Raw genomic sequence first — 14,279 nt, 5'->3', positions numbered from 1 at the left:
ACTGAAATTTTTAACATCAGCCAATAGGATGAGAGCTACAGAAATCTTATTGGCTGATTTGAACAGCCAATAGGATTTCAGTAGCTCTAATCCTATTGGCTGTTATGAAAAATTCAGCATCATGAAGATATCATCTTCGTATGATCGCCGCCGTATACTGAATCTTCAATGCAAGGTATACGATTCAAAATGGCGTCCCTTGCAATCCTATTGGCTGATTTGATTTTGGAAATTCAAATCAGCCAATAGAATGAGAGCTACTGAAATCCTATTGGCTGTTCAAATCAGTTTAGGATGAGAGCTATTGAAATTATATTGGCTGTTCAAATCAGCCAATAGAATTTCAATAGCTCTCATCCTTTTGGCTGATTTGAATTTCCAAAGTCAAATCAGCCAAAAGGAATGCTAGGGAAGCCATCTTGAATTGCGTGCCTTGCATTGAAGAATCAGTGTATGCTGGCAACCATATGAAGAGGATGCTCTGCACCGGATGTCTTCAGGATGGACCTGCTCCGCGCTGATGAGATAAAGATAGAAGATGCTGCCTGGATGAAGACTTCTTGCCTCCTGGATGAGGACTTCACCACCTGGATGAAGATAGAAGAGGCCGCTTGGATGAAGACTTTTTGCCTGCTGGATGAGGACTTCACCACCTGGATGAAGATCGTTCAAGCGGGACTTCAAAAACTGTACGTGGATCTTCGGGGGTTAGTTAGTTTTTAAGTGTTTTTTGGGTGTTTTGTTTTTAGTTTAGTGTTTGGGCTTTTTGTAAAAAAGCTAAATGCCCTTTTCAGGGCAAAGCAAAAGAGCTAAATGCCCTTTTAAGGGCAATGCCCATACAAATGCCCTTTTCAGGGCAATGGTTAGCTTAGGTTTTTTTAGATAGGTTTTTTATTTTGTGGGTTTGGGGGGGGTGGGGTTTTGTAATGTTAGTGGGTCTTTGTATTTTTTTTCAGGTAAAATTGCTGTTTAACTTAGGGCAATGCCCTACAAAAAGCCCTTTAAGGGCTATTGTAGTTTATTCTAGATTAGGTTTTTTTATTTTGGGGTGTTTTTTTTAAATGGGTATTAGAATAGGAACAATTTGTATTATTTTTGATAATTTGTTTGTTATTTTGTGTAATGTATTTTTTTTGTTTTGGGGTGGGTTTGTATTTTTAGATTAGGGCTTGGGCATTTCATAAAAGAGCTGAATGCCCTTTTAAGGGCAGGGAAAATAGCTAAATGCCCTTTTAAGGGCAATGCCCATGCAAATATCCTTTTCAGGGCAATTGGTAGATTAGGTTTTACTTTATTTTTATTTTGTGGGTTTGGGGGGTGGGGGTTTGTATAATGTTAGGGGGTGTTTGTTTTGTTTTGTAGCAAAAGAGCTGTTAACTTTAGGGCAATGCCCTACAAAAGGCCCTTTTAAAGGTCCTTGGTAGTTTATTCTAGAGTAGGCATTTTTATTTTAGAGTGGGTTTTTTTTTTTTTTTTTTTTAAAAGGGTATTAGAATAGGAATATTTTTTATTGTTTTGTATAATTTCGTTTGTTATTTTTTTGTAATGGTAGGTTTTTTTATTTTTTGTAATGTTAGGTTTAAGTGTAAGGCAGGTAAGGTTTTATTTCACAGGTAACTTTGTATTTATTTTAACTAGGTAGTTATTAAATAGTTAATAACTATTTACTAACTAGTCTACCTAGTTAAAATAAATACAAACTTACCTGTGAAATAAAAATAAAACTTGAGCTAGCTACAATATAACTATTAGTTATATTGTAGCTAGCTTAGGTTTAATTTCATAGGTATTTAGTTTTAAATAGGAATTATTTAGTTAATTATAATTATAATATTAGTTAATTAAATAATAATATATTATAGTTAGGGGGTGTTAGGGTTAGGTTTAGGGTCAGGGGTTAATAGTTAATTTAGTTTGTTGCGATGTAGGGGGCTGGTGGTTTAGGGGTTGATAGGTTTATTTAGTGGTAGTGATGTGGGAGGCCAGAGCTTTAGGGGTTAATAACTTTCTTTAGTGGCGGCGATGTCGGGGAGCGGTGGAATAGGGGTTAATAGATTTATTATAGTGTGGGCAATGTTGGGGTGCAGGGGAATAGGGGCTAATAACTTTAGTATAGTGGCATCGATATCGGGAGAGGCAGATTAGGGGTTAATAGCTTTATTTAGGTGGCAGTGATATCGGGAGCGGCAGATTAGGGGTCAATAACATGTAGGTGTCGGCGATGTCGGGGGCAGTTGATTAGGGGTGTTTAGACGTGGGGTTTATGTCTGGGTGTTTGGTTTAAATGTTACTTTTTTTCCCCATAGATATCAATGGGGCTGCGTTACAGAGCTTTTTTTCCGTGATCGCAGGTGTTAGGCTTTTTTCTGACCCACTCGCCCCATTGATGTCTATGGGAAAAGCGTGCACTAGCACATCAAAACAGCACTTGTATTGTGTGCGGTATGGAGCTTAAAACCACAATATCACACGCACAAGCCGGCTTTTTTAAAACTTGTAATGACTGCGCTATAGAGGGTTAAATAACGCAACTTTTGTTGCATTCGTTAATTTCCCTATAGCGCGCATAACTCGCAATCTAGCTGATAGGGAGTTATGTATGAAAATGGGTTGTAGTGTGCCTATAAAACAACAATCTTGCAATCGTTATTGCAAACTAATATGATTATATTCTGATCCCCTTGAGAAAAATGGGGCCTGCATATTCTATGGACTTAACAGACAACAGGGCTTGTCTTCAAATTTTTCTAAGGCTGCTTTTTATTTCCAGGCCAGCCCTGGTGCACTTATCACTTTACTTGTTCAACATTACCTTTCAAGGCCATTACAAAGGGTTTTTAAGATTTGAGAGAATTTGTAAATAAATGATCAAATGAATATATGATTCACATTCAGGGTCACATAGAATATAAGTGGTTTTACTGCTTTACAGTTTAGGAAGGTCTTTTTTTTATTAAAATACATGATCATTTGCTGTAATACATTTCTTTTTCTTATGCATCTGTTTGCAGCACATACAATTATTTTATGTCATTAAAAAAATAGATCTAACAAAGATGATTCAATCTGTGTTTAATAGACTAAGGCTAACATGGTCCTAGATTTCTGTGTCCTTTCATTAAGAGAGATTCTTGTAAAATATGTTTTTAAGTTGTCCCTTTGTATTTCAATTACAGCAACTGAAAAAAATGGTTGCATGTTCATATAAACAATTTGTCTGTACCAATTTTTTAACCTACATTCTCGAGTAACACTTCATTAATGCAGTTAAGATATACTTACAAAAATTGTTGGATAGCATTATTAGTGAAAAAAAAACAGTTCTTCCTAATTATTTTTCGCTATGCTCTGTGCAGACCAAATCTTTCTTCTATTCACCTTCCAGAATCACAGCAAAATAATTGTCCTATATATATACACAAAAAGAGTCTTAGTTAAGTTATAATCAACACTGTACACAAAATGTATTTGACTTGCAACTTACATATTATAACCTCAGAATTTGGGGCAGATGTTTTAAGCAGCCTATATCCGGAACGACAGAGAGGGCCCAATGCTCTATAGTGCTGTGCTCAGATGAAATTATTTAAAATGATCCTCCAGCACTGTGAGAGCCCTCTCAAGATTCTAGAAAGATACCGTTTGCTATTTATCTGTTTGGGGTGTTCCCTGAATTTCTTGATGTGGAGCAAATGCAAGCAGGACATGACATGAGAGTTTTGTTGCTTTTACACTGTGTTCTTTGTATTTTAATTTATTTAATTTACACTTCTGGTTTTGTCCTACTGCTGTTATGTTATACGTTCTGATTTTACTTTGTATGTTTCTGTGTAACTTGAACAAATTAAGATTATACTCCTAATGAGAGTTTAAGAAAGTGTACAAATGAGTTCCCTGGGCTGGATAGGGGAGATCCCTGGATGTGCCTAAAGTTCCTTCACAGTTGTGAGTATATTCCCATTGCATTTTACACCTGTAGTTGTCATTGATTTATATAGACAATGTCAGGTTACGTTTGCTCTAAAGTCACAATTCAATTATTTAACTGAAAAAAAATGACTGCATACTAAACTAGTAGCAAAGACAACTTTGACGGAAGTAAAAACATTTACATTTCATTTGTATTTGCTGAATGCCAAGAATTTATATCAGTGCTGGGTGTTCCCCTGTTAAAATCACTTTCTCTTGTGGGATTCCACATTCCAAAGAGCTTCATTTTGTTCTTAATGACTCATTTCTTATTCCTCTGGGACTTCCAGGTTCTGTCCTTTCTCTTAGAGAATTCAATGAGCTCCATTTATGAAGCTGTGGACACAGCTTCAGAGCCACAGTGGTGTAGGCTTGAATCAGCGAGCCTGCAACAGTAGTTAACTAACATCAATCTGCATTATAAGTTAACTCCATACTAGACATTTTTTGAAAATCAGGCCCAGAGTGAGTGAAGGTGAGGAAATATGTTTGAAGGATTTGTAAGAGCAAAGATTAAGTAAATTAGCACAAGTGAAGAGAATAAAGGAGGAGGAGAGACACTGAGATTTAAATAGTTTAGCTAGTCATGGTTTGGGAAATAAAGGCCTATGGATCTGTATAGGAAAGAGAACAAAATTACCATGAAAAAAGACTATATTGTTGCATATGGTTTGAATTGAGTATGAAAAAAACTATTACTCATTCTTTAATACATCAAATGAGTTCTAATTCTGCAGTAATCATACACTATAATGACCATCAGTATGGATAGACCATGCAAATTCATAAAGGAAGGCCACCAAGTGCTGAAGTGTGTAGGGCATTAAAATCACCTCTCATCTGTCACACTCACTACAGAGTTCCAAATTGCCTCTGGAAGCAACATGAGCTCAAAAACTGTGCAGCAGAAGCTTCAGGAAATAAACATTCATGGCTAAGCAGCTGTACACAAGTCTGACATCAACATTTGCAATGCTAAGCTTTAGAGTGGTGTGAAGCACAACACCTCTGGACTCTGGAACAGTGGAAACATGTTCTTTGGAGTGATGAATCACCCTTCAGTATTTATGCCCACTGTAAAGTTTGGTGGAGGAGAGTCATTTTAATTCTACAGGAAACAAAGACATTTTAGACAATTGTGTGCTTCCAACTTTCTGGCAACACTTTGGGGAAGACCCTTTTCTGTTCCAGCATAACTGCACCATGTACAAAAAGCTGTGAGCTCCATGAAGACATGGTTTGACAAGCTTGATAAACAGATGCCCATTTTAATTGCACTCTGTTGTTTAAGATCAGTATTATCGAACCAATTATTTAACTTAAAATCCTTGTTTTTGCTAAAGAATGGTGGGAAGGATGGGAAGGGGATAATAATAGAAACGGAACGCTTACTCTACCCCAATACAGGGGACACTGGGCATTTCCCATTTAGAGGATTTTCCTTAATAATATGTTAAAATCTCACTCTATCCCTTTGCATCCTCTTAGGGATTAGCAACATTGTAATTTTTAAATTCAAACAGTGTAACAAGTCATTTCATAACAGAGTTGTGTTTTTAATATCTCTTTCTGCAAGCCATAATAAGTCATACTTACTTTATTATTGTAGCTGTCATATTATTTGAATTACTAGTAAAAGTTATATTTTAACCTATAATCACTAGTTATTGCTATATGCATTATTTCTCTCCCTATTTCTTTAATAGGGTTTTCTCCAAGTACATATATTATTATATGCTCACAGCACACTTCAGATTACTTACCTCTACAAACATAACTATACAATGTTCATCTAAAGACCTTTTTCTCTTTTCTAGTTATATATATGATGGTATTTTGAAACAATATATACACACACACACATATATATATACTTAGAACATATCCCCCTTTGTGCAGAACATTGGAATGTGAAATATTTACAGTAAATACACAGTATAACACTTTATTAAATATAAATATTGCATAAATATGCTTTTACACATCTACTTAACTGTGAAAGAACTCCAATGGACTTTATATATATATATATATATATATATATATATATATATATATATATATATATATATATATATATATATATATATATATATATATATATATATACAGTATATATATATATATATATATATGTATGTATATATATATATATATATGTATATATATATATATATATATATATATATATATATATATATATATATAACGTTAGTAAGCAAGAAAAAGGGACTCTCTCAAAAAAGTAAAACTTAGCATTTAATAAGTTCTATTAAAAATTTATGATGTTTCCGAGGCATTGCGCCCCCTTTTTCAAAAGCATGATACAGCCGTTTGAAAAATACAAAAGCAGTATACTCAATACTTCACCCCATCACCTTAAATAACCATGTGTGGTTCTTAAAGACGCTGAGCCGCAAATGCGGCCCGTGTACAGTGTTGAACGGAAGTTGCGTCATCAGCGTGAGTCACGCATAGACGTCCGCAACCATGGATACATGGGATGCTGTGTCACAATTATACGCACCAATGGGAGAAGCCTTTTTGCCTGTCAAAGATTAAGGTAAACAAATAAGTGCTCTGTATGTATGTGTTTAAATGTGTATGAATGTCTGTAAATACATATATATACATATAAATACATAAATACATCTGTATAAGTATATAGACATGTGTGTTGTAATGTATTTTTGATGTGTTTTGTGCAACTTTTTATTTTTGCAAAACAGTTAACTAGTGCTCTGAAGTCACAGTAATCATTCTAGCGTAAATTGTGATTGCGCTAAAGTGATCATATTTCCTTTAAACTCGTAATACGAATGGAATTTAATCTGCACACAAACGATTGCCAAAACCCAATATTGCTTGTGCACAAACATTTACGCTCCACTTGTAATCTGGCCCTAAATTTGCAAATCATTATGAAATACTGCCGCTTAATGTGTAAAGCAACTGATACTATGGGCTCCATTAACCAAGCAGCAATTGTTGCTTCGGAGGCCTGAAACGATCTGAAAAATATTTGAAAAATATTATGTGTGATCTGTAATTCATCTGATCGCATAATCCAGTTTTCAGAATGGTGCATCCAGTAGTTACTATATTTCAAATAGTTACTTACATCTGAATAGTAGTATTGCCTGATATGATAGGTAGCAGCTGTCTTAAAGGGATACTGAACCCAATTTTTTTCTTTTGTGATTCAGATAGAGCATGCAATTTTAGCAACTTTCTAATTTACTCCTATTATGATTTTTTCTTTGTTCTCTTGCTATCTTTATTTAAGAAAAGAAAGTCCAGAACCATGGACAGCACTTGTTTATTGGTGGATGAATTTATCCACCAATCAGCAAGAACAACCCAGGTTGTTTACCAAAAATGGGCCGGCATCTAAACTTACATTCTTGATTTTCAAATAAACATACCAAGAGAATGAAGAACATTTGCTAATAGGAGTAAATTAGAAAGTTGCCTAAAATTGCATGCTCTATCTGAATCACAAAAGAAAAAAAATTGGCTCCAGTGTCCCTTTAAGCAAGCAAGGGGCGGCATTGCCCTAGCACTGCTGGTGTAATGCTTGTGCAATGTTTAAAATGGACAGCGTATGTTCACAGTGAGGTCCAGCGAACATGATTTGCAGTAGCGAATCAAGCCAGCCCGACCAGTAGTAAATGGAGTCCTATATCTGTTTTGACCACAGCAGTGCGGCAATGTAAATTAACATTTAAGTTCTAAAACAAATAAGGTAAAGAGAAGTAGAATTTATCATATTATTCACATGGGAAAAAAATGAGACATAAGAAAATCAATACATATTAGCAAAGCAATGAGTGATTTTACATCACTCACTTTTAGTGAGTTCACTTTTAAATGAACTACAAAGCTTTGTTAAAACCCATGTGTTTCTCTTTCGAAAGACTGGCATCTTACAAGAAGACGCTTTCCAAAAATTTAGTTATAGAACTGAAAAAAAAGCGATACTATATAAGCACTCAGGGTCACCCCTAGTATCAGTATATAAAGGTGTGTGTGTCAAAAGAAATTAAAACATAAATTTTATTAGAAATTTGTTAAAAAAGTGGTTAAAGAGTTAAAACTAAAATGCTAGCGAGATTTAGCTTGCAAATTATGTCTCAATTCTACAATTATAGTTAGCTGGATACTAGTGTAGCAATCTGCATAAATATGTGACAAGTGTGATTTGTTACAAAAAAGAAGTGGAAATATTCAACAGTCATATACCAGCTTTCGTATAAATATTTGGTGTGATGTTCAATAATAATTACTCCATTAGCTGCATGATATTTAAATAACTGCTTAGCAAAAATCATTTAACAAACGATCCAGTAATGGTAAAGGGACTGAAGATAGTAGTATCAGTTTAGATATATATATTATATCATAGTGCACTATACGACAAACAGGTTTAAGTTAAGATATCCCATGTAAGTACACATTAGTATCAAACACTCGGTATTGCAAATCAACCAAGTAAAGTTCAGTTTGTAGTAGCCGTTATTATAGTGAGTCTTATATCTAACCAACAGCAGCGTATGATTCAAAGATATTTTCAAATGTTATGTAATCGATTATGTTGAAAGGGCTCAGTTGTAATTATAAATCTTGTAAGTTAAACAACGTCTATTATCAATGGGTTAGATAATACCATCATACCCAAAAGTCTAAACTTTACACCATAAAGGGGAACAGTTATCAGTTAACTACATTCATGTACGGATCGATACTGAGTATACATATATCAGCTATGTAAGAGTATAGACATTAAGCTAAGTACTCGCTGCAAGTTTTTTAAAATTATTGGAGCTCCCACTAGCCCGCTCCCCTCCTTAACATGTTTCGCCGGGTAACTGGCTTTATCCCTTACAAGAAGACACCTATGGAGCTTTGGAAAACTCTTTATTAATGAAAAATGTCTGAAGAATGAAGACATGATAAGCTTCAGACAGACTGATTTCTTGTTCATGCTTAATGATGAAATACAAAGGATACATAAAGCATTTTTGTTAAACATTTATCTATTATCTATTTACATTTTCAGATGTTACCTTTTTTCAAATTTAAGAACAATAAACTATTATGCTAAGTATAGATGAATTTATGTATTTATCTATCTATCTTCCTCAAGTATCCCTAACCTTAACCAACCTTATATCCCAGGCATTTTTTATAGTGATCAACTCAAAACCTGACTGTAATTACCCATAACTGTGAATTCCCCATCTCATACTCATTTAATTTTAACATTGCCATGCAATTCACACACTGGAAACCCTCATCCTAGAATACCACCAAAACTTCCAACAAACTCACCATAAACCCCCACCACTAAAATTAATTCCCCATGGGCAACTTCAATCATATGCAATGCTCTTTACATTGTAGCTATTTTAGGATTTATATTTATTTTACAGGCAACTTTGTATTTATTTTAACTAGGTAGAAATAGCTATTAAATAGTTAATAACTATTTAATAGCTACCTAGTTAAAATAAATACAAAATGACATGTAAAATAAATCCTAATAGCTATATTGTAGCTATATTAGCGTGTTTTTGATAGGTAAGTATTTACTTTTAAATAGGAATAATTTAGTTGATTTTAGGAATATTATTTAGTTTAATATAAATGATATTTATGTTAGGGGGGTGTCAGGGTTAGGGTTAGAGTTATGTTTAGGGGTCAATAACTTTATTATGGTAGCGGCGACGGTATATATATATATATATATATATATATATATATACAGTATATATATACACAGTGTATATATATATATATATGTATGTATATATATATATATATGTATATATATATATATATATATATATATATATATATATATATATATTTATACTCAGCAGAAAAGCAGAAAAGGCAGCACTCACTGGTCTTGTAGTAAAAAAAAAAACTTTTAATGATACAAAAACTTGTTAAAACATATGGTTTAACAAGTTTTTGTATCATTAAAAACAGAATTTATGCTTACCTGATAAATTACTTTCTCCAACGGTGTGTCCGGTCCACGGCGTCATCCATTACTTGTGGGAAATGTTCTCCCCCACAGGGAAAGGCAAGGAGAGCACACAGCATGAGCTGTCCATATAGTTCCCCCTCTGGCTCCGCCCCCCAGTCATTCGACCGATGGTTAGGAGAAAAAGGAGAAACTATAGGGTGCCGTGGTGACTGTAGTGTATAAAGAAAAAAAAGTTCAACCTGATTAAAAAAAGCAGGGTGGGCCGTGGACCGGACACACCGTTGGAGAAAGTAATTTATCAGGTAAGCATAAATTCTGTTTTCTCCAACATTGGTGTGTCCGGTCCACGGCATCATCCATTACTTGTGGGAACCAATACCAAAGCTTTAGGACACGGATGAAGGGAGGGAGCAAATCAGGTTACCTAAACAGAAGGCACCACGGCTTGCAAAACCTTTCTCCCAAAAACAGCCTCCGAAGAAGCAAAAATATCAAATTTGTAGAATTTGGCAAAAGTGTGCAGAGAAGACCAAGTCGCTGCCTTACATATCTGGTCAACAGAAGCCTCGTTCTTATAGGCCCATGTGGAAGCCACAGCCCTAGTAGAGTGAGCTGTGATACGGTCAGGAGGCTGCCGTCCGGCAGTCTCATAAGCCAAGCGGATAATGCTTTTCAGCCAGAAAGAGAGAGAGGTAGCAGTAGCTTTTTGACCTCTCCTCTTACCAGAGTAAACGACAAACAAGGATGAGGTTTGTCTAAAATCTTTTGTTGCTTCTAAATAGAACTTTAAAGTACGAACAACATCTAAATTGTGTAATAAACGTTCCTTCTTTGAAACTGGATTCGGACTATTTCCTGGTTGATGTTCTCGTTGGAAACAACTTTTGGAAGAAAACCATGCTTAGTACACAAAATAACCTTATCTGAATGGAACACCAGATAGGGTGGATCACACTGCAAAGCAGATAATTCAGAAACTCTTCTAGCAGAAGAAATAGCAACCAAAAACAGAACTTTCCAAGATAGTAACTTAATATCTATGGAATGTAAAGGTTCAAACGGAACCCCTTGAACAACTGAAAGAACTAAATTTAGACTCCAAGGAGGAGTCATGGGTCTGTAAACAGGCTTGATTCTAACCAAAGCCTGAACAAAAGCTTGTACATCTGGCAAAGCTGCCAGTCGTTTGTGCAACAAGACGGATAATGCAGAAATCTGTCCTTTTAGAGAACTAGCTGACAATCCTTTATCCAAACCTTCTTGGAGAAAGGAGATAATCTTTGGAATTTTAATCTTACTCCAGGAGAATCCTTTGGATTCACACCAACAAATATATTTTTTCCATATTTTATGGTAAATCCTTCTAGTCACAGGTTTTCTGGCTTGGACCAGAGTATCAATCACAGAATTTGAAAACCCACGCTTGGATAAAATCAAGCATTCAATTTCCAAGCAGTCAGCTGCAGAGAAACTAGATTGGGATGTTCGAATGGACCTTGTACTAGAAGGTCCTGTCTCAAAGGTAGCTTCCATGGTGGAGCCGATGACATATTCACCAGGTCTGCATACCAAGTCCTGCGTGGCCACGCAGGAGCTATCAGAATCACTGAGGCCTTCTCCTGATTGATCCTGGCTATGAGCCTGGGGAGGAGAGGAAACGGTGGAAACACATATGCTAGGTTGAACGACCAAGGCGCCACTAATGCATTTACTAGAGTCGCCTTGGGATCCCTGGATCTGGACCCGTAGCAAGGAATCTTGAAGTTCTGACGGGACGCCATTAGATCCATGTCTGGAATGCCCCATAATTGGGTTAACTGAACAAAGACCTCCGGATGGAGTTCCCACTCCCCCGGATGGAAAGTCTGACGACTCCAATAGTCCGCCTCCCAGTTGTCTACTCCTGGATTGTGAATAGCAGATAGATGGCAGGAGTGATTCTCTGCCCATTGGATTATCTTGGTTACTTCCTTCATCGCTAGGGAACTCTTTGTTCCCCCCTGATGATTGATGTACGCAACAGTCGTTATGTTGTCCGACTGAAATCTTATGAACCTGGCTTCCGCTAGCTGAGGCCAAGCCAGGAGCGCATTGAATATAGCTCTTAGTTCCAAAATATTTATCGGGAGAAGCGACTCTTCCCGCAACCATAGGCCCTGAGCTTTCAGAGAGTCCCAGACCGCGCCCCACCCCAAGAGGCTGGCGTCGGTCATGACGATGACCCACTCCGGTCTGCGGAAACTCATTCCCTGAGACAGGTGATCCTGGGTCAACCACCAGAGAAGTGAGTCCCTGGTTACCTGGTCTACTTGAATTTGGGGAGACAAGTCTGTATAGTCCCCATTCCACTGATTGAGCATGCACAGCTGTAATGGTCTTAGATCAATTCGAGCAAAAGGAACCACATCCATTGCTGCGACCATTAGTCCTATTACTTCCATGCATTGAGCTATGGAGGGTTGAGGAATAGAGTGAAGAACTTGACAAGCTTTTAGAAGCTTTGTCTTTCTGACGTCTGTGAGAAAGATCTTCATTTCCACAGAATCTATTATTGTTCCCAGAAAAGGAACCCTTGTGGACGGTGACAGTGAACTTTTTTCTATGTTCACTTTCCACCCGTGAGATCTGAGAAAAGCCAACACAATGTCTGTATGAGCCCTCGCTTTGGAAAGAGACGACGCTTGGATTAGGATGTCATCTAGATAAGGTGCTACAACGATGCCCCTCGGTCTTAGGACCGCTAGAAGGGACCCTAGCACTTTGTGAAAATTCTGGGAGCGGTGGCTAAACAGAATGGAAGAGCCCCAAACTGGTAATGTTTGTCCAGAAAGGCAAACCTCAGGAACTGATGATGAGATTTGTGGATTGGGATATGCAGATACGCATCCTTCAGATCCACGGTAGTCAAAAATTGACCCTGCTGGATTGTTGGTAAGATTGTCCTAATGGTTTCCATCTTGAAGGATGGAACTCTGAGGAACTTGTTTAATATCTTTAAATCCAGAATTGGCCTGAAAGTTCCCTCTTTTTTGGGAACCACAAACAGGTTTGAGTAAAACCCTAGACCTTGTTCCCCGGAGGGGACTGGGTTTATCACTCCCATCTTTGATAGGTCTCTTAAACAATGTAAGAATGCCTGTTTCTTTATCTGGTCTGAAGATAAGCGAGACAGGTGGAACCTTCCCTTTGGAGGAAGTCCCTTGAATTCTAACAGGTATCCCTTGGAAACTATCTCTAGTGCCCAGGGATCCAGAACATCTCTTGCCCAAGCCTGAGCGAAGAGAGATAGTCTGCCCCCTACCAGATCCGGTCCCCGATCGGGGGCTACCCCTTCATGCTGTCTTGGTAGCAGCAGCAGGTTTCTTGGTTTGTTTACCCTTGTTCCAGCCTTGCATGGGCTTCCAAGCGGGTTTGGGCTGGGCCGCGTTACCTTCTTGTCTAGCGGCAGTGGAGTTATTAGCCGGTCCGTTCCTGAAATTGCGAAAGGAACGAAAATTAGACTTGTTCTTAGCCTTAAAAGGCCTATCCTGTGGGAGGGCATGGCCCTTACCCCCAGTGATGTCTGAAATAATTTCCTTCAATTCCGGCCCAAAAAGGGTCTTACCCTTGAAAGGAATATTCAGTAACTTAGTCTTGGACGACACGTCTGCTGACCAGGATTTTAGCCAAAGCGCCCTCCGCGCTACTATAGCAAAACCTGAGTTTTTCACAGCCAATTTCGTTATTTGAAAGGCGGCATCCAATATAAAGGAATTAGCTAACTTTAATGTGTGAATTCTGTCCATGACTTCTTCATAGGAAGTCTCTTTCTGGAGCGACCTTTCTAGTTCTTCGAACCAAAAGGACGCCGCTGAAGTGACAGTAATAACACACGTAGCTGGTTGAAGGATGAACCCTTGCTGAACAAAAATCTTTTTAAGCAATCCTTCCAATTTTTTATCCATAGGATCTTTGAAAGCGCAGCTGTCCTCTATAGGAATAGTTGTGCGCTTCGCTAGTGTTGAAACAGCTCCCTCAACCTTCGGGACCGTTTGCCATGCATCCCTTCTAGGGTCTACTATGGGAAACATTTTCTTAAATATAGGAGGTGGGGCAAAGGGTACACCTGGCTTTTCCCACTCCTTTTCCACTATGTTCGCTACCCTCTTAGGTATTGGAAAAGCGTTGTCGTGCACTGGGACCTCTAAAAATTTGTCCAATTTGCACAACTTCTCTGGTACTACCATGGAATCACAGTCATCCAGAGTAGCTAATACCTCCTTAAGCAAAGCGCGGAGATGTTCTAGCTTAAACTTAAATGCCACTAGATCAGGTT

The sequence above is a fragment of the Bombina bombina genome, chromosome 1 (assembly GCF_027579735.1).
Source record: "Bombina bombina isolate aBomBom1 chromosome 1, aBomBom1.pri, whole genome shotgun sequence".
Taxonomy (NCBI): Eukaryota; Metazoa; Chordata; class Amphibia; order Anura; family Bombinatoridae; genus Bombina; species Bombina bombina.
This window is presented reverse-complemented; position numbering follows the sequence as displayed.